This window comes from Lactuca serriola, chromosome 3 (genome assembly GCF_051521515.1).
Source record: "Lactuca serriola cultivar US96UC23 chromosome 3, Lser_US96UC23_V15, whole genome shotgun sequence".
Taxonomy (NCBI): domain Eukaryota; kingdom Viridiplantae; phylum Streptophyta; class Magnoliopsida; order Asterales; family Asteraceae; genus Lactuca; species Lactuca serriola.
This window is the reverse complement of record NC_136410.1, coordinates 122,737,072-122,764,608: the sequence shown is the minus strand read 5'-3', so window position 1 is coordinate 122,764,608 and position 27,537 is coordinate 122,737,072. Positions and strand designations below refer to the sequence as shown.

At 35.3% G+C, this 27,537-nt stretch overlaps 1 pseudogene; it reads left to right on the top strand.

The window, feature by feature from the left end:
• On the top strand, positions 1-27,275 carry LOC145095682 (large ribosomal subunit protein uL2mz, N-terminal part-like; annotated as a pseudogene).
• Positions 27,276-27,537: the final 262 nt, after the last annotated feature.

Sequence of the window (27,537 nt, the reverse complement as noted above, 5' to 3'; positions counted from 1 at the left end):
ATGGTTCCGTTTGACAAATGGACATGGAAAAAAGTTTTCCCTTCAATACAGGACACCGTATTACAACATTTAGCGGTAATTATTTATTATTTATTTTAATATATTTTATACGGTTAACTATAATTGCTTACTTGGTTAACTTATTTTTTTTTGTACACAAACTTTGATTTGGATCAGATGTACCAGGATGTACAAGCTAATCTGTTGACAGAGAGTTTTCAAGCAACTTTGTTAAAAGGTTATCGAGAACGTAAAGCTGACGCAAAAGAATATTTTAAGTCAGCTGGAGGGTATGATGATATCCCGGGAGCATTAGCCAATCCTCCGGAGGGTATGCTAGTTGATAACTGGGCGAAGGCAGTTGAGTATTTTCAAACGGACGAACACAGAATTGCATCAGAAAGGAACAAAAAAGTCCGTGAAATGCAAACAAGTGTGAATCGTGGGGGTTCAAGCTCGTATAGCAGTACTTGCTATAAGAAGCTACCGTACTATACATGTAATTATTTATTTAAAATATAATCTAATTTTTAAAGTTAAACAGAACCTTAAGAGAGTGGAAACGTTTCGCAAAGCTCATACCGATAAGAATGGTGTATTTGTTACAGCTGAGGCGGAACAACAATACGTAAGTATTTAATTATAATTTTATCATATAATTAAATGTTTATTTATACTGAATTATTACTCGCTTTTGGGAGTTACAGAATCAGTTAGTTGAAGAGTTGTTAGAACAAAATTAAGGTGAAAGTGAGTTAACACCCACACAAGAAAGAGCTGCATTCGAGAAAGTATTAGGAGAGCGACGTGGCCATATTAGAGGCATTGGCCGTAAACCTTCTGCTCTCCCGCCGATTCCACAGCCTTCACAACCATCACAACAATCATCACAACCATCACAGGTAAAACAATCTACTTTGGTTTTTGTCCCAAGTGCAAGAAATAGCAATGTACTTTGGTTTTCTATCTTAGTTTAAAAATAGCAATCTACTTTAGCATCATAAAATGCATGTTGAATTGGTAATTTTGGTTTCGTGGCGATTATTTGCTAAAAAGTTTGGTAATTTGGTTTTTATCCCAAGTGCAAGAAATAGCAATGTACTTTGGTTTTTCTATCTTAGTTTAAAAATAGCAATGTATTTTGATAGTTTTTGTTTATGTTTGACAATCTAACTTATAAGTTTATATATATATATATATATATATATATATATATATATATATATATATATATATATATATATATATATATATATATATATATATGTTGTTATTAATTATGTAGTTGGAAAATCTCCGTGCAATGCTCAGCGACCCGGCATGTAAGGATGAGCTTTATTCGTTTTTTCAATCCCACAATAATCAAGGAAACGATGGGAACGAAGATAGTGGTATGTAAGGATGTGTTTTATTTGCATATGTTGTCATGCTTTGCTACTTAGTAGACTGTAAAAATTTGGTTGTTTTGCTGCTCGGATATTATGACTTTTGACACTATTTGTAATTAGCGTCGACACTATTATTTTTGATATATAATCGAATATTGTTATTATCGGCGACACTTTTACCGGCGACATTATCACCGCTAACCAAAATCATTAATTAAAAAAAAATAAAAATTGTTATTACCGATGCCACTTTTATCGGCGACATTATCACCGCTAACCAAAATCATTAATTAAAAAAAATGAAAATTGATATTACCGGCGACACTTTTACCGGCGACAAGGGTCATTACCGACGACATGTTTATTAGCGGCGACAATTCACATTAGCGGCGACATAGTGATCAATAGCGACGAAGTAGTAGCGGCGACTCAGTACCGGTGACGCGTCGCCGCTATTAGTATTACCGGCGACTTTTGGGACTTTTACCGGCAACTTTTGTCGCTGGTAATGACCTTTTTCCTTGGAGAGAGAGAGATAGAGAGAGAGAGAGAGAGAGCACCACGTTGCCCTTGGCAGCTGAGCATGCCAACTTCTCGGTATGCATAAAGGCCACCTTAGCATCCGAAGATGTCATGCCATCCCAGTCCTCGTAGCCTAAAATAAATCAAGAGATTTTTTATTTTTGGTAGTCTAGAGAGTGTTTGGCAAAAAAAGATTATGATTATTAGCTTATTTACTTATAAGCTAATAAGTTAGAGAGAGTTAATTTATAAAAAAAAAAAAAAAAAAAAATTACTTTTAGCGGTTTGTCACCGCTATGGTTTGTTTTTATCCAAACACTTTTTTAGTTTATAAAGAATTTTTTTAGTTTATAACTGCAGTCAGCCTATAATAAATTAATAAGCGCTGTCGTCAAACACTCCCTTTAATTATTTAGTCAGGTGGTGTCCTCCCTCTTTGAGGTCAAGGGTTCAAGTCCCGTCGTGGACATAGGTTGAATAGTTGTTGTTAGCTTAGTAGTACATTGGATTTGCCGGTTTAAAAAAAGAATATATATTGTTTTGATATTTTTTTTGTTCAGGCCCATTATTCTCAAATAATTTATTATCTTCTCGATCATGTCGAGGCCCATTAGACATTTGATATTTCTTTTCGTTATTTACTGGCAGATGACTCTTTTACCCATTTCGGCACGTTATACACCAAGAACTCCATTCCTGATTACTTTATCAATTGTTAACGAGTATCCAGCCTTCTATAATAAATATATTACGCACATATTCTGTCACCTTCTTGGTGATGCTTCACAATCATCCTCGAATACCAATAGTGACTCTCAATCTTTTTCAATACCTTCCCTGTTACTCAATCGGGTTTGAAAATATTACATGCTAGAAATGGTGACACCCTGGAGAATGTCTTCAACCTCCTTTAAGGTGTTGATGTTCATTAGGACTTCAAAGGATTGGGCCTCTCTAGTTATTATATTGCGAAGCCCGATCAAGCTTTTATATGAGAGATCATCTTTATGATTCTTGTTTCCATTTCTTTCTTTTTCCTCTGTATTCGATCTGTTCGATACCTTTTTCCATCCTCATCAATTTGCTTAGCCCTCTCACAAGGTCTGCGTATGATGATTCTAAAGAAGAGAATATGATTGCTGAATTCTAAGTTACAAAGTGTTACATAAAAAAGTGGGTAAAGTACAACCATTGACATCACTAAAACGCTATACGCAATTCTAAATTCTCTTTAGTTATGTATTTTAGGTAATGCATATATTTTTATTGGTACGAGATACCCGTATGTTTTTGTTAGAATCTATTTTTGTTATAACCAGAACCGGAAACAGTAACAGTTTTGGATACCTAACATCATAAACAATACAAAAAAAATAACTAGACTATTAGCCACTACAAGTAAAAAAAAAAAAAAAAAACAAATCATGTAAAATATAAATTATGGATAATAATCGAATAGGGTGTTTTTAGGCCATCTCCTACTGCCTCTCCACCATCTCCTTCCAAACAATTGTTGGTGTACCTGTAACCATCATGCACTTGTATTATGTATAATTGACTTTATATATGTATTGTGGTAAACATCAGCTCTTTTCTAACACATCAGTTTCCTATATTAAGGGTTTTCTTTTCATTCAATCTCGAATTACTTCTCTCGCAATTGTATGTATTGATAAATTTTGCATTGCAATTCTATGTATAAATTTTGCATTGAACCCTAGCATCGTATGTGAACAGTGTACTTTCGTGCCCTCTCTCTCAACTACATGCCTTGAAACATTGAAAGACACAAGATGAAAATAGGTGAAAGCAGCTAACGGTTCCAAAAACTAAGAACCGAAACCGGAAACGCTTACAAGATTGTTCCTATTCCAAAGACACAAGTAATTAGTTCCACTATTAACCTAATTTTTATCAACAAAAAAATAATAAAATAAAAAAAAAGAATTTGCATGTGGGTGGGGTTGTCTATTCGCCAACGTCAGACTCCACGAGAGTCGTTATTTTTTTAAGAGCCACGTCTAGGGTTGTCTATCCGCAACACCTCATATATGATCTAGATAACAATCATATGCCTTCTCGGATAGAATTAGCTTTATCTCACCTTCTCCTTGGACAAGACTTATACCGTTTGTACCATGTCAGATCCTTTTTCTCCCTCATCTATGATACGTTCTATGGGAAATTTGAAAAGTTGCATCGAATGATAACGATACATAGTTGAAAAGGAAACTCGCTCCTTTATTGTCTGTTAGAGCATGATAAAGAAAGCTTGGTGTTACATGTGATTTCGAACACCACTATGACTTTAAGGTTCATCTTTTTTTTTTAGGATGGCTAACACACGTTCTCTAAATTGGTATTTCTAAACTATCTTTTTATTGACCAAGGGGACTTGAAACATCAAATAAGAGACATTTTTTCAAACAACTTTATACTACCGGGCCAAAAACCCTTAATTTTGCTGTTGGTTGATCAACTCTTGAAAGCTTTAGCATGAGAGCACTGTTAGAAATATGGTTTAGTGGCACTTGGATATCTGAGAATCGTGATAATCACTTTCAAATCGAAATATTTGGGTGGTACTCCCAAATCCTCAATTCGATAAGACTCAGATAAAATCACAGAGAAAAAAAAAGAGAGAATGAGATGGTGTAATTTCGTGAGTACCAGAAAAGTGACTAAAATTGGTTATAAACCTTCCTTATCTGAAAAATTGTCAAAACTGTCATATAACAGTTTTTCTCAACAGTAAAAACTATTATAAATCGGGGTTTTGTATAAGGATTAATGCAAACTCAAAACCAGGTCAAATATTCAAAATTTGTATTTTCTGATGTATTTTTTGATCAGCTTTATCCCAGCCAGGGGCTCTGCCCCTTGGACCCCACTCCCATGGGCGCTGCTCCCGGACCCCTGTTCGTTCAGGGGCTTCGCCCCTAAATGACAGTATACTTTAATACTTGATCAAACTTAAACAAGTGTGTACTCCACACCTTCCTTACTTGTTTAATATTTATCAAGATCATTTTTAGTCAACAAAGTAATCCTATTACACTTAAATAATATTGATGATAACAAATCACCAACAAATCTCCCCCATTTAAGTGTACCGAGGTATAAAACTTGTTTCCTATAAAGAGATGTCACATGCTTCCCCAATAACCAAAAACAACACTACAAGAATCCATGGTATTAGTGACGATGCCACTAGCGGGGACAACCACTATTAGCGGCGACACTCGTTAGAGTCGCCGCTAATAGTGGTTGTCACTGCAATTGGAGTAGCTACTAATATCTTTAAGAAATCAATCGGCGTTTAACCTTTCTGGTAAACCCTTGCCGTTTCGATTAAATCAATAGCGGTGCACCAATACCGAAGCCATGTGTCTCTGGTAATGGTCGAAAAAACCCCAAGTTTTTCTTTTCCATTTTTTCGTGTCGCCGCAATTTCCTAATTGTTATTGCTATTTCCTAAACATCACCACTATTAATTGTCTCTGCTATTGTTTATCGTAGATAAGCCTACATAACGATTGTCTTCATCTCTTTCTGTTTTCATTTGCCTCCTGTTTTTTTTCCCATTTCTTCAGTGATTCTGACTCCATCGAACGATTCAAGCCAAATACCCCCACATTGCCACTGGGAAGCACCCTACTTTGACATTACAAACGGAAGGAAAAGGAACATACCGACGATGTCTCTTTCCTCCGGTAATGGTAGTTCATCTCATTCATTATTTCTCTCTCTTTCTCTTGTAACGTTGATTTCCAGTATATATTTGAGATTAATTGCAAAAAAAATGTTGATTTCAGATCTCCTGAACTGTTTTTGTCATCGGCGATGACTAGCATCACCATAACACTACATGGTTGATTTTTGGCCACCACGAGACCCATTTACTTTCAGTTTTGTGATTAATTTTAAAATATGTGTATTTGAATATATTATGTGAAATTTGGCATAAGTGTGTATTCGGTATATGTCCATGTGTATTTAGTATATGTATGTGAGTGTTTGTGTATTTGGTATATGTATGTGAATGCATGTGTATTTGGTATATGTATGTGTGCATAATATATGTATATATGTGTATATGTATTAGTTTATTATGTACTTATATATGTATTTATATGCAATGTGGATTGTCGGTTTGTATAATGTGTGTTTGTGTGTGTGTATGTGTCTATATATATATATATATATGTGTGTGTGTGTGTGTGTGTGTATAATTGATGTATATTATAAAATCATGTTTCATGTCATTTCTTATTTCAGGGTCGTGGGTCGGTAGCTGATTTTTTAAAGGCTCTGAGCCTTAAGGAGGTAATGTTTAGAACACTGGATGGAGGCAATAATAGATGCGGGATCTTAACCTGTAAATTGTATTTTTGGGTAGAAAGGTAAAAAAAAGAGAAAGTCATAGGCTGGGGTCATGCATGAAATATCGATTTTTGCTAAAGAAGTTTTTAGTCCATTATATTTAGATAATATTGTGGGGCTCTTAAATACCTTTTCGTAGATATAAAGACCGTCAAAAACGGATTTGGAACGAAAACGTTATGACCGTTACAAGTTAGTAAGGTTTTGAGTAATGCAAAGTATGTTAGGCGTATGAGGTGTACGTTGGTTGTACTAGGCAAAACTGACCACGGAGGATCAACCTGGTATGTTGGGCATACCAGGATTTTGTTGGGTGTGTGCGATCAGAACCCAAACCCTAATTTCGGGGTGTTGAGCCCTATTTAAGCTCCTTAATTCCCCCAAATCCTTACCATTCTCAGACTCCACCTCTCCAATATCTTTCCTTGAAACCCTAATTGTAGTTTGAGACTTATAAGCTAAAGAAGTTGTTTAGTGCTTTGGAGTGTTCTTGGTGCATCTTGGAGAAGAAGGAGTTCATTGGAGAATTGTTGGTTGTGCTGGAGCTTGTACATCTGGACCTTGTTCACCTTGATCTTTCTTCTAGAGGTGTACATCTGGAATCTTGATGATGCACTTGTTAGATCTATCTAGTTTTGAGCGTTATTAGCTTTTGGTCACTTTATTGCATAACGTTTAGATGTTGAAATTTTGTGACCTTGTTCAGGATAAAAATGGAAACATTATCCATCTAAACATATATTGATTTAGATCAGAAGGTTGGAGACTTGGAATTAATGGATTAAGGTGAGAAAGATGCACTTTGGTCCCTTTGAGACTTAAAGACTACATCTTGGTTGTTTGGACCATCTTAATGGGTATAGTTGGAAACTTTATCCATCATGGAGCTATTAGGAAGCAAAAAAAAATAGATATTGGTCCTTTATATAATTTCCATGCAAGAATTGTGATGTCTTAATGCGTTAATAATTTAGGGTTTTAGCTTTTGGACATTTTCTATCCATGGAAATTCATAAAGGTGGTAACTTTATCACTTAAGTCGATGCTTTAAGTTTAGGTATGAGCTCTGCACAAAATACCTTAAGGTATTAAGTGCTTAACGAAAGAGTGGTATCAGGCCGCGTACACTGTGTGTATGTTAAGTACGTTAGGCGTACCCAACAGCCTTGGACTTTGACTTTCATTGACTTTCGTTCACTATTGACTTCTGAAAAAAGTTTGACCTTGGGTCAAACTTAAGGATTTTGGGATATAGTTAAGATTCTGTCTGGTTATGGTGTTAGTGTATTCACGGAGCATGTATGCGAAAGTTATAAATTTTTGAAGATTTGTAGTTTTACCTGCGTCTGGTGCCATGTGTCAGCACCAAGCAAAGCCATGGTGCCTACACAAGTTCACGACGTGAGAGGCATGTATCATGACGTGAGAGGCCCCTGGACAACCTATAAATAGAGCCAAAATTTACTTATTTCTTCACACTTTTGCATTCCTTTCTCTCCCAAACCCCCAATATCCCTATACCTTATTTGTGCACTTTCTAAAAGCTAGTAGCAAAGCTCTAGAATGCCACGAAGCCCCGAGAAGTAGGGGTTTGGTGTAGAAGACTTGCATGTGCAGAGTCTGGTTTCTCGTTAAACCACATATAAATTGAGTTATGCTTACGGTACTATAAGTATAACTTATGCTTAAGTTCATTATCGTTATTATGAACCTATAAACAAGATTTATCAATTATTCCAAGTCGTTATACTGATTGATCTACTTATCGGGATGATGTCTAGGCTGCATTTAGTAAGGTGTTTAAAGTGGGATTTCCAAACAGTATACTTTGTATACCAAATGGACCCTACCTCTGATAGGATCTTACCTGGTTGTCCCTTACTTTATAGATATTGTAGTAGACTTTGAATTAATGATGAATTTAGACTAATAATTAGTCACAATAAATATTAGACTAAGACTTAGTGATAATGATACTAGGTTTTGTCAAGGAAATGGCAATTGGTAGAAGCAAAGCGTTGTCCGAATTTTGAATCATCACTTTAACAAGTGAGTGCATGGTTAATTTCATCTTACACATAGATATGAAGTATTTCATATAAATTACATGTTATATATGCCTATTATCTATGTTCCTGATATCTATGTTGGATGAACGATTTATACATGTTTTACTTGGTTTAAACTTTATATGTATTTTATACCTACAAATTGTTGGATTTGGTGTCTAAGCCCATAACTATAATTGGTATGTAGTTGACCTAAGAGTAACATGGTCCATTAGGGTTGCATTCACCAGAACAATCTGATAGGATGGATATTCGAGAGGTGGTGGCACGACATGGGGTTCCAACATCGATAGTATTAGATCATGATTTGAATTTTATTTCTAGGTTCTGGAATAAATTTCATGAGGAGTTGGGTACCCTACTTCATTTCATCACCGCATACCACCCACATACAGACGAGTAGAGCGAGCGGATGATTCAGACATTCGACGACATGCTACGCACATGTGTTATGGACTTCGGTGGGAGCTGGGACACTTATTTTCCCTTGGCCGAGTATTCATAAAACAACAGCCATCACTCCAGTATAGGTTTGCCTCACTTTGAGCTTTTATGCGGGAGGAGGTGCCGGACTCCCATCTGTTGGGGAGAGATCGGGTAGAGAGTAATGGGGAGCACTGAGATAGTGCTCAAGACGACAAAGAAAATACAGAAGGTTAGACAGAGATTGTTGACAACCTAGAGTCATCAGAAGAGTTACGCAGACCGGAGACGTTCCGAGCTAGAGTTCCAATTCGGTGATTTTGTTCTTCTAAAAGTATCCCCATGGAAATAGGTGATCCGATTCAGGAAGCGGGGCAAGTTGGGCCCTATATACATTAGTCCTTTCAGAGTGATTGCTTGAGTAGGTAAGGTAGCTTATTGGTTAGAGTTGGATGCATAGTTGAGCTAGATTCATAACACCTTCCATGTATCCCAACTGAGGAAGTGTGTAGCCGACGAGATGACATTGGTCCCGTTAGAGGACATTCAGGTTGATGATAGCCTGAACTACATTGAGAAGCCAGTGGCGATTTTGGATAAGAAGGTGAAGGTCTTGAGGAATAAGGAGATTCCCTTGCATAAGGTTCAATGGCATCATTGGAAGGGATCCGAGTAGACTTGGGAGCTGGAGTCCGAGATGCGTGAGCAGTACCCAGAGCTGTTTCCGGAGAATAACTTCGAGGGCGAAGTATGATTCTAGTGGGGGAGAAGTGTAAAATTTGGACTCCCAGGCATAAATTTAAATTGTTTTATATTCATTTTGACAGGGCAATTCGACTAGTTAGAGACCCTAACTCGTCGAGTAATGAATGAGGTGGTCGTGTGAATTTTAGAATCAACTTGACGAGTCAGCTCCAACTCATCGAGTTTGTGTCCTCCAACTCATCAATTTGATTCTAAAATTCACCGTGAGAGAGATTGAGGCTAAGAGTGTGTGTTTTGGTGTATTCTTTGAAGGAACTTGAAGAGTCAGGGATTTGGAACAAGAAGGAGACCTTGGATCCGACATATATTATGTTGTAGCAGCAAATTTGAGGTATAAAGTCATTACCTTGATCACTTGTTTGTTAGATATCTCCATCAGGGAGTTTATGGCTATTTTTAGCATTTTCTTGAGTTATTGATTTTGAGATTACCTTGAAGCTAGGACTTCAGATCTGGACATTTTTAGGCCCTCTAGGCCTAAAGACTCGAGCTTTATCAAGGTTTGGCCACCTTCCATGCATTAAACCCTTTGTTGAGCTTATTTTTGGCAAACTTGGCCCTAGATAGCATGCATGGATGTAAAGCTTGTAGCTTTACGTGGTATTTCAGCCATTTAAGGCTAGATCTAGAGTTTGGGGCCTTAGTCTCGCTCAAAAGCGTCTGAATGAGTGATTGGGATGAAGGAACTCGATGAGTTGGATAGGGTTTTCCCCGTTATCCTCGACGCTGTACAAACTCGACGAGTTGGTGAGACAACTCGACGAGTTGAGTTGGATTTCTCGATTTTTCTGAGAACTGAAGGAACTCGATGAGTCGAATAAGTGCACTCGACGAGTTAGGTCAGCACGTGCTGTTTACTTGTGTGTTGACTTTCGTAGACTTTTAGGGTTGCGTCAAGTTGTGGACTTTGGAGACCATGGAGGGGTAAAATGGTCTTTCACCCTTTTCGAGAGGTAGTAAAGGAGTTAGCTTAACATCTTTGGAGTTGTTATTGTAAATTGTTTATTAGAAATGATTATGATATATGTAAGCGGAGTCTAGATCGGCCGTTGAGTACGAGACGTACTTGCTTTACTTACAAGGTGAGTGTTCTCACTATACTTACTTGAGTGATAATACCGTGTGACTGGAGGGTCTTATGTGCTTACTGAGTTATGTTATATTATGAATTTTATCTTTGTGATTTATGATGTATATTATTTTGTGCCTTATTGAGTTAGGATCGGAGGGTCCAAACCGAGTTGTGAGACCAGAGGGTCTTCACTGAGATACCAGACTAGAGGGTCCAATCCGAGTTGTGGTACCGGAGTGTCTTCACTTAGACACATGACCGGAGGGTCCTTATTGAGATATAGACATGAGAGGCTAATTATTTGTGTGTGGTATTTTGGGGAAGTAGCAAAGCTTTATGCTTATAGTGTTGTGTGAAATGTGTTTCAGGTACATCTCAGGATTACGGGAAGGCATCAGCTTGATTGTACACAGTATCTAGTTTATTTGTGTTTTGAGGATTCTGGGATATTGAGAAACAATTTATTCTCTTGTGTTTGAAACAATTTACAAAATTTGTTTGAGAAATGTTAAAGTTTGTTTTTCTGTGGATTTAAGAATGAAAATTTTATTTGAAAATTTAGAGTGTTACAGGGGAGTTAAGATCTGGATTCCTCTAGGCCGTCTTATTCATAAAGTTATCGAATTTGTCAAGCCTTGGCCTTCTCCTTACCCTAAAACCTCTTCCTTAGCTTGGTTTTCTCATTTTTGGCTTTGCATGCACGTAAAGTTTGCAAATTTACGTGGAAACTATACCCTAGGAAGCTAGATCTACAGTTTGGAGCCTTGGTTTAACTTAGAAATGTCCGAATGAGAAAAGTATTAAAGGGACTCGACGAGTTGCATAGTCAACTCGATGATTCGGATGAGGGTTTCCCGTATTCTGGATTCTGCATAAACACGACGAGTTAGTAAGGTAACTCGAGGAGTTGGTTAGGGTTTTCCCAACATATTGGAAACGGATTGGACTTGACGAGTTGTCTGGAAACTCAGCGAGTGAACTGGGATTTTCAGGATTCCTTGAGTTCTGAAGGAACTCAACGAGTCAGTAAGTTGCACTCAACGAGTCAGGTCAACATGGATTGTTGGCCTTGACCATTGACTTTGACTTTGACTTTGACCAAAGTTTGACCAGTTTGACTTTTGAGGGCATTTTGGTAAATTTGGTATTTAGGGGAAGTGGATCATTAGTTGTTGTAGGTGTTGGTGTTTGGAGACGTATTTCGGGAGTTTGACATTTCAGTTCCGATCGACATTGTGAGGTGAGTTCTCCTCACTATACTAATAGGGTCGAAGGCACTAATGCCGACCCTTTTTTGATTTGTATCCATGTTTATTGCATGTTTATATGCTTAGTGACCTGTTAGGTCGATATCCTGGTATATAGGATGATGCTATGTTAGTGACATGTTAGGTTGGTATCCCGGTCTATTGTATGATGTTAATATTAGTGATCTGTTAGATCGGTCTGACAGTTGTATATGCTAGTTTATGATATTATATTTTGATTGTGTATGTGGGGTTTGGTTGAGGCGGACCTACTTTGTGTTCTAGGCTAACATACCCAGGGCGGGCCAGATAGACTGCATGTCTTGGGGGGGGGGGGGCATATCAGTCAGGGCGAAGGCCCAGAGAACGGTCCAGACATGCTGAAGGCTATGTGAGGTGGACCAGAGATGCTGAAGTTTCTAAGAGTGGGCCAAACATACTTAAGGCCCAACGAGGGCGGTCCAGTCATAATGAAGACTCTATATGTATATTGTTTGTTATTATATGTTTATGGTTTGTATAGCATTGGTCTTTTGGGGAAACTCACAAAGCTTCAGGCATACAATTTTGGATTTTCTTTCAGGTACTTCAGATTTTCGTGGGAAGGCGAAGGCGTGATCGTTTACCTCCTCGCAATTTTATGACTTTGTTTCTGGGATACTCTTATATGAAGATGTTTTGAAAACATTTTTGTAATAAATATTGGTTTTTGAATGCTTGAAAAAGTTTTAAATTGGCTTGAACTTTATGAATGTTACATCTTGTCCTTATTTTTTAATTTTTCCTTTTTGGGTGCCTTGTGGATAGCTTACATCATCCACCAATGTTCACATAGATGCATTGCCACAAATCTTCCACCACTTCATAAATGCATTGCTAAATTTAATCCACCGATCGTATCCTCCTTCTTCTCCCTTTTCTCATATCATCTTCTTCGGTTCTTTATTACTTTTTGAAAACTACGGTTTTAAATCACACCATAGAAGGTAAGTTATATGGTTTGGCCACACCACACTTTGTTTTTAAGTACCTATCTCGGCATATCATACCATAGATTTTGTTTCCATGAATTGATATCATGCTTGTGTTGGAAAATTAAGGATCAAAGGTGTCTAAAAAAATATGGCTCAAAGAGATGAATGTCTTCCTAACACAAGGCAAAGTAATACCAAACATAGAACAAAAAGGTTCGTGTTTTAGTAGGTTTGATGTTTTGAATTAAACCTTAAATTACCATCTTTTGTTGTTTAATTTGAAGCTCTGTTTCATTTCTTGGTTTTAATGAAGGAAAAAGACATTGATCCAGAGGAACATGATGAAGTTAACACATAAAACTATTAATCAATAGAAGACTATTATGTTCTTCGAAAAAAGGAAAAATATATAATCTCAAAATATATGTTGTTCTTTCAAAACTGTAAGACCAAAACCAAAACCTTTAGTTTTCATCAGTTTATGTACTTCATAGATCTCGATTATGAGTAAATATGTATAAAGACAGTTCAAACAACAATTTTAACTTATACCCTTATGAACAAACTCGTCAAGAATTATAGATTTGGACCTTTTATTTTGATTTTCAATTATTTCTACTATTGTGGCATCCCCATTTTCAGGGCCATAAAAGAGCGATTTGTTATGCTTTGTTTTATAAAATTAGAGTAATCTTTTGATTAAAAGAGTTGCGGAATTTGTTCCCAAAATAAAATACGATAAAATAAAATTTATCAAGGCTTTTCTTAAGGAAATGTATTTTCGTTAAATAACAAAATCTCGGGATGTCATGTTCCGATATAGACCAAAAGCATAAACAATATAAATTAGACCTTACAACAGTTATTTATAACTACTGATCTATAATCCAAAATCTCTCGTCAAGTCCACCAACTTATACCCTTGTTCCATTACTTGTAGTGCCAAGAAAAGTGAGTGGGTCAGGCTTCGGAGCCTGGTGAGCATATAGGGTTTTCAACCCACAATAATATAGTTATTATATTTAATCATCAAACAATCAACCCAATTACCCATCCCCATTATCTTCGTTTAATCTCCCCTAAAGATATTATCCTAAGGGTAATCTTTAATATCATATTTACCTCTCATCCCCTTACATCTTATTTGTTCCTAAGAAATTTCCATAAGGATCATTGCCTACATCGCATAGACAATACTAATTCGGGGATCACTCCCTCAATATGTGTCTAATAAGGATTAGGGTTTCATCGCATGATTACGCAGCCACAACATCGCCTGGACTCGTAAATCATAATAAGGCTTTGACTATCATCGCATGAATATGTAGCCACAACATCGCCTAGACTCATAATTCATAATAAGGGTTAGACTATCATCGCATGAATACACAGCCTCAACATCGCCTGGACTCGTAATTCATAATAAGGGTTAGACAATCATCGCATGAATACGTAGCCACAACATCGCCTGGACTCGTAATTCATAATAAGGGTTAGACTATCATCGCATGAATACACAGCCACCACATCGCATGGACTCGTAATTCATCACCTATCTATCAACACTTAATTATCATCACCAATATATCCTCACCTATCTCTTATCACATTATTTCATCACACACCAACTATTTCATCTACCCATGTTCTACCTAACATATTTGTAGATATAAATTACATATATAGTTTAAATCATATACAAACCCGTATAAAACATTCATCCAACATCCATCTCAAATAAACAAACAATATATAAACACATAACACTTATTTCATAGCAAATACTTAATATCTATGTTTTAGAATAAAGTAACTACACACTCACACCAAACATATACTTAATACATTCAACCAATACTTGTATTAAAATCGTGTTATGAAAGGGACTATACACTCACTTGATTAGACGATGCTCGGACAATACTACGGCTTGTAAAAGTAGTATTCTTCGGTAGGTCTGGAAGATCTTCACACACCGGGCTTCTCGTAGGTAGTACTTCGGCTCGGAAACTCTTTTCTTATAGGGATCTTCGGGCTTCAGGACTTGCTTTGGGTCTCGGTATGATACCAGGGCTTCGGGGGGGGGGGGGGGGGGGGTTAAAATAGGGCTTATAGAGGGTATCGGGGGTGGGAGAGAAGAGATTGAGCAACAAAACTCGGCTGCCCCTTGAATTCTATTTATAGGGCCATTTTTCTAGATTCAATAGTCATCAGGTGCATCATCATAATTTGCGTGTGTCAGGCTCTAGAAGTCATAAATACTGAGTTCACGTCGTGAACTCTGACAGTTTTGGGGTTTCGCACCCCGAAATTCAGAAATTCATAACATTCTCATACGAACTCCGTTTTCGACCTTCTTTATTTCGACGAGTAGGTAAAAACAAGATCTACAACTTTCATTTAGACTTCATCGGCTAATTTTGAATTTATTTTTATTATATTATTTATATATTATTTTTAGTAGGCCGGGACAGGAAAAGTCCGTTATAAACTCGTAACTTCTTCATTTGTCGTCCGTTTTCGTCTGACTTTTCACCATTGGACTACAATCGACAAGATCTTCTAGTCTCGTTTAGATTGTTTTGGCTAAATATCGCTCGATCTCGTATTCGAACTTCGGACTGTACACTTCTAAGCCGAAACTTCGAAAAATCATAACTTCCTCATACGAAGTCAGATTTGGGCGTTCTTTTCATGCACGCTCTCGGTTTAACGTATTCTATGAGTTTTGTTTAGGTAGCTAAATCAAAATATCGTTCTATGATAAATTCACTATTTATGTCGCGCTGTGTCATGTCGGTTCTGTCGCGAAACTTTGACAAGATATAACTTCTTCGTTATAACTCGAATTTCGGCATTCTTTATATGCACGAAAACCTTGTGACATATACTAAAACATAGTTCAGATTAATCCTTCTACATAATCTTCCATCAAAAAGTCATTTTTGAAGCTCATTGTCTCTAAATTGACTAGCCCTTATCCACGGGCGTTACAATTATCTCCCCCTTAGGATGATTACGTCCCGGAATCATCAACGAAAATAGGACTTGCATAATGATTCCATACGTTATCTTTCCATCCTAGGTATTAATCGTAACTTATATGTCTCTTCGAATGAGTATCTTACTCTTGGACTTCTTAACCGCATGCAATGCTCAATCTTGCATCTGCTCTTCGTACTATGTTGGACTTTCAGTCACAACATACGAGTTACAAAATAAATCCTTATTAAGGACTCCTTCTTCTTCTTAAGATAAGTACTTTCCCTTATCTATTGTAACAGACCGACGGGTCATGTTCTGATGACCTTTCATCGTATGATGCAACGCTTTGACTCAAGTCTCTGAGAGTCAAATTCTAGAATGGAATATACCTTCCTTCATAGTCTAATGGGATCTAATCACATTTTTACATGTACCATTTCCAACTACAAGCTTCCTTAACAACGAGCGCGATGTTATCGATCACATTGATTTCGATCTTCTGACTTGAGTCAGATGATATCTCCAACTTGGTTCTATGAACCACGTAACAACCTCATCATAGTCGAACTCAATTTGATATGACCACTAGGGTTAGAATATCAATCATCTTCTTTGTAACTACCAAAACAATGGTAACGACATGCTTGAATAAAAACGGAATCAAGCACTAGCTTCTTGGTAACCTTATAACTTTCCCTGATCTAAGCGTGAGTCCTGTGCTTCTAGTAGTATAGATCTCTACTACTATTCACACCTACTCATACTCGTCCCAAGTATTGTCTCACACTCCCCAAGTCCTAAAATCACCAAACAATTTAACACATACGAATGTGTCCAATTAATCATACAAATTCTCCTAGACTCTACTAGGACTTCTTCCACGCGTATGATGGAAATTCCAGACGATGGGACAACTTCAAGAATATCACCAATCGTTCCATCATCCTGCTAATCGAAGGTATACTTCAGACGTACCGTACTCCTCTAAACGTTCCGTTATTTTATCAGGCATATTCTAATGGAAAGATACCACTCTTACGATATCTTCCGATAGGTGTCATTCACTATCATAAGCCTTTCATTTCCTCCGTTTACTCAATTCTTTATGAGTCTTCATCATAAAGTTTTGTACAACCAAGCAGACGTTCGGTGTACTTAGGCGAGAATTTAAGATAAGAAAGCTTTATTTACGATAGACGTATAAATCTCCTTATCACTCTAAAACGTTTACATGCTAGTTCTAATATCGTAGTCATATGCTTACAATCCTGAACACATAAGGTTTCCAGATCCGGTCGGCAACAGACCGTAGATCCGAACAAATAATATCATATATGTCAAACATATAGCATTTAGCACGTAAAAGCATTTTAGACATCTTTCCTAAAATATACTAGTGCTCGTGTCTAAAATATGGTAGACACTCATCTCACAATCATTTCTTAGCATTCTAAGTTTAAGTCTAGAAATCCTATATATTTCCTAGTTCGCTTAAACAAATGCTCTGATACCAACTATGACATCCCCATTTTCACGGCCAGAAAAAACTGATTTGTTTATGCTTTGTTTTATAAAATCAGAGTAATCCTTTGATTAAAAGAGTTTCAGAATTTGTTCCCAAAATAAAAGATGATAAAATAAAATTTATCAAAGCATTTCTTAAAGAAATGTATTTTCATTAAATAACAAAATCTCGGGATGTCATGTTCCGAAACAGACCAAAAGCATAAACAATATGAAATAGACCTTACAACAGTTATTTATAACTGTTGATCTATAATCCAAAATCTCTCGTCAAGTCCACAAACTTATACCCTTGTGCCATTACCTGTAATGCAAAGAAAACTGTGTGGGTCAGGCTTAGGAGCCTGGTGAGCATATAGGGTTTTCAACCCACAATCATATAATTATTCTATTTAATCATCAAAAAATCAACCCAATTAGCCAACCCCATTATCTTTGTTTAATCTCCCTTAAAGATATTATCCTAAGGGTCATCTCCTATATCATATTTATCTCTCTTCTTCTTACATCTTATTTCCTTATATGTTTGTTCCTAACAACTTTCCTAAGGATCATCTCCTACATCGCATAGACAATACTAATTCGGGGATCACTCCCTCAATATGTGTCTAGTAAGGGTTATGGTATCATCGCATGATTACGCAGCCATAACATCGCCTAGACTCGTAAATCATAATAAGGGTTAGACTATCATCGCATGAATACGCAGCCACAACATCGTCTGGACTCGTAATTCATAATAAGGGTTAGACTATCATCGCATGAATACGTAGCCACAACATCGCCTGGACTCGTAATTCATTACCTCTCTATCATTACCTAATTATCATCACCGTTATCTCCCCACCTATCTCTTATCACATTATTTCAACACACACCAACTATTTCATCTACCCATGTTCTACCCAACATATTTGTATATATAAATTACATATATAGTTTAAATCATATACAAACCTGTATAAAACATTCATCCAACATCCATCTCAAATAAACAAACAATATATAAATGCATAACACGTATTTCATAGCAAATACTTAATATCTATGTGTTAGAAGAAAGTAACTACACACTCACACAAAACATATACTTAATACATTCAAACAATACTTGTATTAAAATCGTGTTATGAAAGGGACTATACTCTCACTTGATTAGACGACGCTCGGACAATACTACGGCTTGTAAAAGTAGTATTATTCGGTACATCTGGAAGATCTTCACACACCGGGCTTCTCGCAGGCAGTGCTTCGGCTTGGAAATTCTTTTCTTCTAGGGATCTTCGGGCTTCGGGACTTGCTTCGGGTCTCGGGATGATACCAGGCTTTGGGAGGGGTTAAAATAGGGCTTAGAGAGCGTATCGGGAGTGGGAGAGAAGAGATTGAGCAACTAAACTCAGCTGCCCCTTGAACTCTATTTATAGGGCCATTTTTCTGGATTCACGTCGTGAATCTCAAATAGTCACGTCGTAAGTTCAATAGTCATCAGGTGCGTCATCGCAACTTGCGTCTGCTAGGCTCCAGAAGTCATAAATATTGCTTTCACGTCGTGAACACTGTATTCACGTTGTGAACTCTGACAGTTTTGGGGTTTCGCGCCCCGAACTTCAGAAATTCATAACTTTCACATACGAACTCCGTTTTCTACGTTCTTTATATCGACGCATAGGTAAAAACAAGATCTACAACTTTCATTTAGACTTCATCGGCTAATTTTGAATTTATTTTTATTATATTATTTATATATTATTTTTAGTAGGCCGGGACAGGAAAACACCGTTATAAACTCGTAACTTCTTCATCTGTCGTCCGTTTTCGTCTGTCTTTTCACCGTTGGACTACAATCGACGAGATCTTCAATTCTCATTTAGATTGTTTCGGCTAAATATCGCTCGATCTCGTATTCGAACTTCGGGTTGTACACTACTAAGCTGAAACTTCGAAAAGTCATTACTTCCTCATATGAAGTCAGATTTGGGCGTTCTTTTCATGCACGCTCTCGGTTTAACGTATTCTACGACTTTTGTTTAGGTAGCTAAATCCAAATATCTCTCTATCATAAATTCACTATTTACGTCCCGTTGTGTCGTGTCGGTTCTGTCGCGAAACTTTGACAGGTCATAAATTCTTCGTTATAACTCGAATTTCGGCATTTTTTATACGCACGAAAACTTTGTGACATATACTACAACTTAGTTAATATTGCTCCTTCTAAATAATCTTCCATCAAAAAGTCATTTTTGACGCTTATTGTCTCTTAATTGACCAGCTCTGATCTATGGGCATTACAACTATTCTAAGAGGTGATTGGATAGGGAAAAAAGTGAAAGCTTATAGTTTTTTGCTTATCCAGACCGCTATAAGCTAAGTTTAAGTGTTTTGATAGAAAACATTAAAAATCAGCTTATTGTGGTGGGGATAAGCTAAATAAAAGCTAAATAAGCTAATTTTGAAAACCTCCCCCCCTCCCCCCCCCCCCCCCCTTTCTTAAAGCATATTGTTTATAGCTGATAGCTTATTTCAAGTCCTTTTACTCATATAAGCTATTTTTTTACAATACTTAAATGCTTATCAACTGATTGCTTATCTCCACTGTTATAAGCTAATTCAATCACTTTTGCAAAAGCTGCTTTCTCAAACCGCTATAAGCTATAAACTAATTTATCCAAACACCCTCTAACTTATTATTTTTTATTAACTTTTAACTTGTGATCAAGAGAGCAGCATACGATATATGTATTTCCTTTTGTAGCTGCTATCATTTACAAGTTCTGCAAGGGTAATATTGAAATTTGTGGTTCATTTATGTGGATATTGAAGCTCTTGGTGTTGCTTTTACTGTTATGGTTATCAAGACTCTTCATGGTTTTTGTTTGTTTTAAAGGGTAACGTTTGGATATTTGATAATTATTGACAAGTAAAGTGTGATTTCACTATAATTGGAGACTGTCATTTTGATATTTAGCTGTTAATTATTGTTACATGTTCATGCTACCATTTCTCTTTGTTAGTTAAGTGGATGTTTGCAAGTTAGTATGGTTTAATTAGTAGTTTTGTATATGTATCAGATGTAAGATGATGAAGAAAGTAATGTTTTCAATTTGTTCCTCATGTAAAATGGTACTCCCTCCGTCCCAAATTGATAGTACACTTTTGACTTTTGAAGTCTTTTCTCTTCAACTTTGACCTTAAATATTTTTAATTATGTTATATATTACTTGATAAAACTTATGACAATGAAAAAAACATTTAAAATACAATCCATTCATATATTTTGCATCAAGAATTATCTATCAAATATAAAAATATTTAAGGTCAAAGTTAAAGAAAAAAAGCTTCAAAAGTCAAAAGTGGACTATCAATTTGGGACGGAGGTAGTATAAGAGAATGTGGTCACGAAAAAAAAAGTGCTTTTCAACTTCCTCTTTTACTGTTTTATTCTTTGTATCTTTTTATTTGTGTTTATTCATTCGATTTCCTTTGTGAATCTATTTTCAATTCTAATAAACCCGTTTACTGACAAAAGACAAACCGACTAATAACAGAAAACAGTAATATATATATATATATATATATATATATATATATATATATATATATATATATATCAGTGTTGCAAATATCGGCGTAGGCGGCCGATTAATCGGCGCCTAGGCGCTTGGCGGTCCTCCACCGTCGACGTTTATAGCTAATCGGACCCTATTATCGGACGTGGTCAAAATCGGTCAAAGACGGAGATTACCGGGTCTAGGCGGGTCTAGGCGGGCCTAGGCGCCCTAATCGGTAAAAAAAAACTTGAAGGGAAAAAGTGTCAAATTGTTAGAATTGTTGCTAGGGTTCTTCTCACTCCATCACATTCATTTCTTTTCTTTTTTGAAATTCTCTCTGTAGTATGAAGGAATGTAAGAAAGCATGAACTGAAGCTTCTAAAACAACGCGATCTTCTTCTTCGATGTCATATGTCCCTCCTCCGACACCGTCTTTTTCTTCCATTCACGTCGTCGCAGTCTGTCAGTCGTTATCCTCGAAGCTAAACCAGTCTTCGCCTTCTGAAGCTTCTATAATAGTCGCCGCCTCCTGTGTGTTATATAGTTATATAGCAATAATCAGGATGGAATCATCGATCATGGAATTCCCACATATCCACAGCCTCATGCTATTGAATTCCCTTAACATTCACAAAGTTCCAAATGCAGTAGACAACAGGTTGCAGGTCCACATCTCTTCTTGATGCTATTGGAACCCATTGTTCATAACACTTTTTTCTCCCCATTTTATGCAAACTTGGATCCAAATGCAATTGTTGGTAATTTAGATCTAATGTATTAGGGATCAAAAGGGTTTTTGTAATCATAGTATCATGTTATAATGTTATATTTATTAATTTTTAGTAACTTTTAAATAGATATAATGTTATATTCTTTGGATTAATGTTTTATTTATTAATTTTTTAATAATTAATGGTCCCCGATTTATCCCCGCCTAGCCGATTAATCCCTTGACCCCAGTCCACATCGAGCTACCATCGAGCGATTTCTGCAACCTTGATATATATATATATATATATATATATATATATATATATATATATATATATATATATATATATATATATATATATAGGGAGTGGTTCAAATAAGAACAAAAAAAGATTAAGAACTCTAAAAACCATTTTTTTTTATTATTAAAGACATTTTGGATATATCAAACATTAATTTTATATGAAGAAAACTCTAATTTTCCCAACTTCACAATCGGCTGCTAACAACTGCCATCGGGCCACCTCTAGACTATCACCGGAATGTTGTCAGACTAACAATAAATTCAATTATATTTTTTTGTTCGTATTCACAGTTTAACAGAACAAACACTATAACTTCAATTTCTCTAGGAATACTTTGAACACAAAAATCATTTCCTTTTTGCAACCAAATATACAAAAATGTAATAAAATAAAGAGAACTATATCTTGATAAATTCAATTCTTTCTTATATTTTAGATCTCTTTAAAAGTATTCTTTTATAAAATATATTTATAGTTCAAAATATCATATTCATAGTTTAAATAAATATATTAATTCACTCATTCATATTTCAAAACAAAAATTTATACAAAATTCATAACTTAAGGCAATCTATTCATATTTTAATATACAAAATTCACAAATTACAGCATAAATATTCACAGCTTAAAACACAACATTCACAACATAATAAAGAAAAAAACTACATTCATAGCTTAATAAAAAAATACATTCACAGCTTAATAAAGAAAAAAGTTACATTCACCAGTAGCAAAGTCTAAAAGTCAAATTTGGATTTAAAAAAATAGAAATCACAGTTTAATACAACATTTTAGAGTTTAGACACTCATTTACATATTCACAACTTAATAAGACTACTTCAAACACTCGCTAACAGCTTAAAAAATAAGTTCAGACATCCATTCACAACTTAATAGACTAGTTTAGACACTTATTCGTAGTATTCACAACTAAAAACATACATTCATTTTATTATGACATTTCATCAAACACCTTCAATGCAACTTGTTTATAAATCTAAGACTCTAACACAAACCATTGATGCCACTACCGCCAACATCATTATCTTAAAAATCAAATATGGATACAAAAAAAAAAATTAGAATTTACAATATAATTCAACATCCAGATACTAATTTGGAGCTTAATACATCAATTCATATACCATTCATTGTTTAATACACCAATTTATATGTCGTTCACAATTTAATACAAAAATTTGTACACCATTCACTCTAGCAAACGCCAAAAACGATATTTGGATAAAAAAAAATCATATTTGGATATTTAATACAATCATACATACACTAATTTTTAGTTCAATATATCAATTTGCTTTTAGTTCACAGTTGAATACACCCGTTCAAACACTAATTCACAGTTTAATTCACAAGTTCTAACATTTATTCACAGTTTAATACCTCGGTTCTGATACTCACTCATAATATTCACAACTTAACGTCTTAGTTCTTACTTATCTCATTAGGCATTTCAACAAACACATTGTATCTATATGATTTAATAACCTTTTCTACTTCAACAAATTCAATTCTCAATAATCCCTCACAAATACTCCAAATTAAATTGACATAAATGAATTATACTATTTAAGTGGCCAACTAATTAATCAAATAACTTCCGAATTAAATATTTTGTAAAAAATATAAATTAATGAACTCTCTATTTAACTAGCGTCATTCACCGGTTAAGCACACTTGCACTAATTTCTTTATAACTAAAGCTAACAAAAGCATAAGCCAAATCCTACCAATAGAAAAGGAAGAATTTATAATAACAGTTTGAGGATGCAGAAAATCATGAGCCATTAAATCCATATACTAATAAAAGAGTAGTTGTTTTGTCATGTGTCACCATATTAGACATCTTAATTAATATGATGCCACTTGTCAATCAATTAATTCTTCATTTCAAATTTATTAGACCTCCTAATTAATATGATGTTACTTGTCAATCTATTTATTTTCCGTTTTCCATTTTAAATTTTATATTATTGTTTACATTAGTTCCCAAATAAAAGTTATCCGATACAAATTAAAAATTAATTTCACATACTTATTTGAATCAACGAATATAATTTTACATAACTAATAAAAATATCTCTTAATTAATATTTTATTTAAAATAATTGATTAATAACTTTGAATTTTTACAATAAAATTTTAGTTAATTTTGTAACCGTGGTTCCCACGGGTTATAAACTAGTTCATAATAAATTAGGTTGAAAATTAGTAAAAAAAATTAAACACAACAACTTGGGATCATGATCTAGAAACTTGATCTACTTTTCTTATTTTATTTCTTGTAATACTCCATTGCATCATTTAACACTTACGTAAACATTCTATTGAGAATTTTTATTTAATAAACAATTGAAGTATATATATATATATATATATATATATATATATATATATATATATATATATATATATATATGTGTGTGTGTGTAAACTACATCACAGTTAAAGAGTTTAATCGAATTACTTACTTGTCGTTTCTTCTCTTTCAAAGTTGTAGTAAAGTATCAGGTAGCAAGATCCAAGCATTATTCCTAATAGAAAATAAAATCCACTTTAGTCTTCCATTTAGATCAGAGCTGTCAGAGTATGGAGACTATGGTGAAGAAGAGGATTCACAACAGTTGAGGTTGCGACTGGAGGAGAAGGGCGGTGGTGATGGATTTTGACCAAACCTAAGAGTAATTCCCGACGACTAATAAATTTCAGTCTAAACTTCGATTTAGATCCAATTTGTTGGAGGAGAGAGACGACGGTGAATAAGAAGAGGGACCGCAATGGAGGTTGCGACCGGCGGAGAAAGGCTGTGGTGGTGGATATTGGTGCAAGAAAGGGGAAGGATGAGATTTGGGATTTTCTGGAAAGATGAAGAGAAAGAAACAGAACGAATGGGATCGAACATATAAGATCAACTAAAGAAATTAATTTTAATTTATTTACAGTAATGCCACCGATATATATTAAGTGATTTAGAGTGGTTCTTAGGGTTCTTAATCTTTTTTGGTTCTCATTTGAACCCTTACCGATATATATATATATATATATATATATATATATATATATATATATATATATATATATATATATATATATATATATATATATATATATCTTTACTATATTATTAAGGATATTGTCTATTTCTTGAAATTTAAGAGGTACTACACCTACTGCATAATATACAATCAATTTATTCATACATTTTAATACTCCTATCACATTTCCGTTTTACAAATTAATTGCATTAAATATTCACATTTTCGTTTGACAAATTAATGGCATTAACATTGACGTTTCATAAATTAAATAAAAAAAGTAAACATACTATTTTTCTCCTCTGTCCTCTACATTCGCATTTTCCCTCAAACAAATAGCAAAAACCCTATTTTGAAAAGTCGATATCGCACCTCATCCGCCTAACTCATTGTCATCATCACCATCGGTAGTGAATCACCACCCACTCTCCAACCTCGCACCACTCACCGTATGTATATCTGATCGCCGTCGTCGCCACCTACTGTGCTCTTGCAACACTTTTTCAGTGACAAGAAGCCACCACGCTCTTTCTTTATCTCCTCTACCCTCTACACTCGCACCACTCGCTTGAGATTACTTTGAGGATTAGCAACTTTCAGATGAGATCCAAGCACTCTATCGGCCGTAATTTTTTTTAAATGCAAATTAGAAGTTGAAATTGTCATGTTCAAGAGAACATGACAATTTGAAAAAGGGGCTCAATGAAGATTGAATTTGATGTCGGAATTAATGTGCAAATACAGATTCTTTGTTCTAGTTTTGATGTCAAGCCTAGCTCTTTCAAATTATTATATGTTCAAGTGTCGTCTGTGTGTCTCTAGCCTTAAAACCCACGTCTATATAAGGTCAAAATGCTTAAGGGTATCGGTAGTCACCTAAGGCAAAGTTCTGTTTTTGAGGTTTCAGCTTTGTTGGGATATTGGATCTCTCAAAGTGTTAATTTGGTAATAGTAATGCCGAAAACACGTGTTTTATGAATTGCTAATGAAACAGGTGACTTTTTGAATTTGTTTGCTTGTTGCTCTTCTTGTTGAACCCTAACTTCAATTTTACAATAAGAAACAACCTTTTTGACATCAGAAGCGAAACTTTCTTTGGCATTCCTAGGCCCTGGTATACTCTTTTAAATAAAAAGAGATGATTTTGTTCATGTACATTTCAGTAAACACTTATTTGTACATGTAGAAATGCAAATATATTGAAAGAATGAATCATATGCTGATAAAGTAAAAAGAAATTGGTATTTAAAGCTGCATACTTTCAATTCAAGATGGATAATCAGTACCAGAGAGATGTTATTTCCAACTTTCTTAATTTGATTGTAGAGATGTGGTGCTTAGGATTTGAACATTACTGATTATATTGTTATCTGAAATTCATCTATGATTTATCCAAATAAAAACAGTTTTACTGACTTTATCATATTCCTACAGGTGCTCAAAATGTGAGCTCTGAAAGACCACTTAGGCAATTCGTTATAGGTAAAGACAAGTCAGCAGGTAGAAATTCAAAGGGTCGTATCACAATTTTCCACAGAGGGGGAAGGGCAAAACGGTCACAAAGAACAATTGACCTAAAATGCAACACTTCATCAGTAGGTGTAGTTAAACAAATCGAATACGACCCAAATCGCACTTCACGAATCGCAGTGGTCAGATGGGTCGAAGGGGCAACTGTCGACCGCCCGAAAAAAGTCAACTCCCTCCAAAAAAACTTCACCCCACCCCCAAGATCCTACCCTCCATCTCCATCAAAGGTCAGTTTTCATTCTCTTCAATTCCAGGAATGTTAGAAGACAAAAAGGTGGAATCTTTAAGGCCTAAAACAGATGATGTAGCGGTTGGACTTTCAAAAGGTAGTAGGACCTTGAGTAGTCAAAGTCAAAGTTAAACGGGGATCCACATGAGAAATGTTAAGGATGTTTTATTGTTTGCTTTTTCATCTTCAAATGGGAAAAAAAGACATGATGCTCCTTCTTCGTTTGTGAACGTGTTAGGTGTTCCAAGAATGGCGGTGATAGGGGCAAAACCGGAATTTTTTGTTCCAAGAATGAAAGATGATGTGAAAGAGAATGAAAGTCGATTACTTAATGAGGTAAAAAGGTGGGATAATGATAGTGGTGTGTGGAGGGCATAAGATGAAACGAAAAGCAATTGTTTCTTGGGGGAGTTTGAGACAAAGGGGGATTTTAGGGGTTGTTAATGAGTCAGAGTCAAAGTCAAAGGTGAGAGAAAGTGAAAAGGTGGAAAAAGATGGGAAGTTTGGAGTGGATTGAGCTCGTGTGAGTTATATATTGGGTACATAAGTGTCGATTTATCTGTTACCTAAGTGTCGATTTATCTGCTACCTGTCTGTTGTGACAAAAAAGCAACATAAATCATAATTATACTGAAAAAAAACAAATATTTAATCGGGTTTGTAATCAAGAGTGTACATTTATATATTATTATTTTAACATTTTGTAACAACGCAAATTTTTCAAACAAATTTTTCATTTTTAAAATTAAAGTATTTTCATTCAAAACAAGGCATAAATAAATTAAGTGTCATATCAAATACAAATTGTA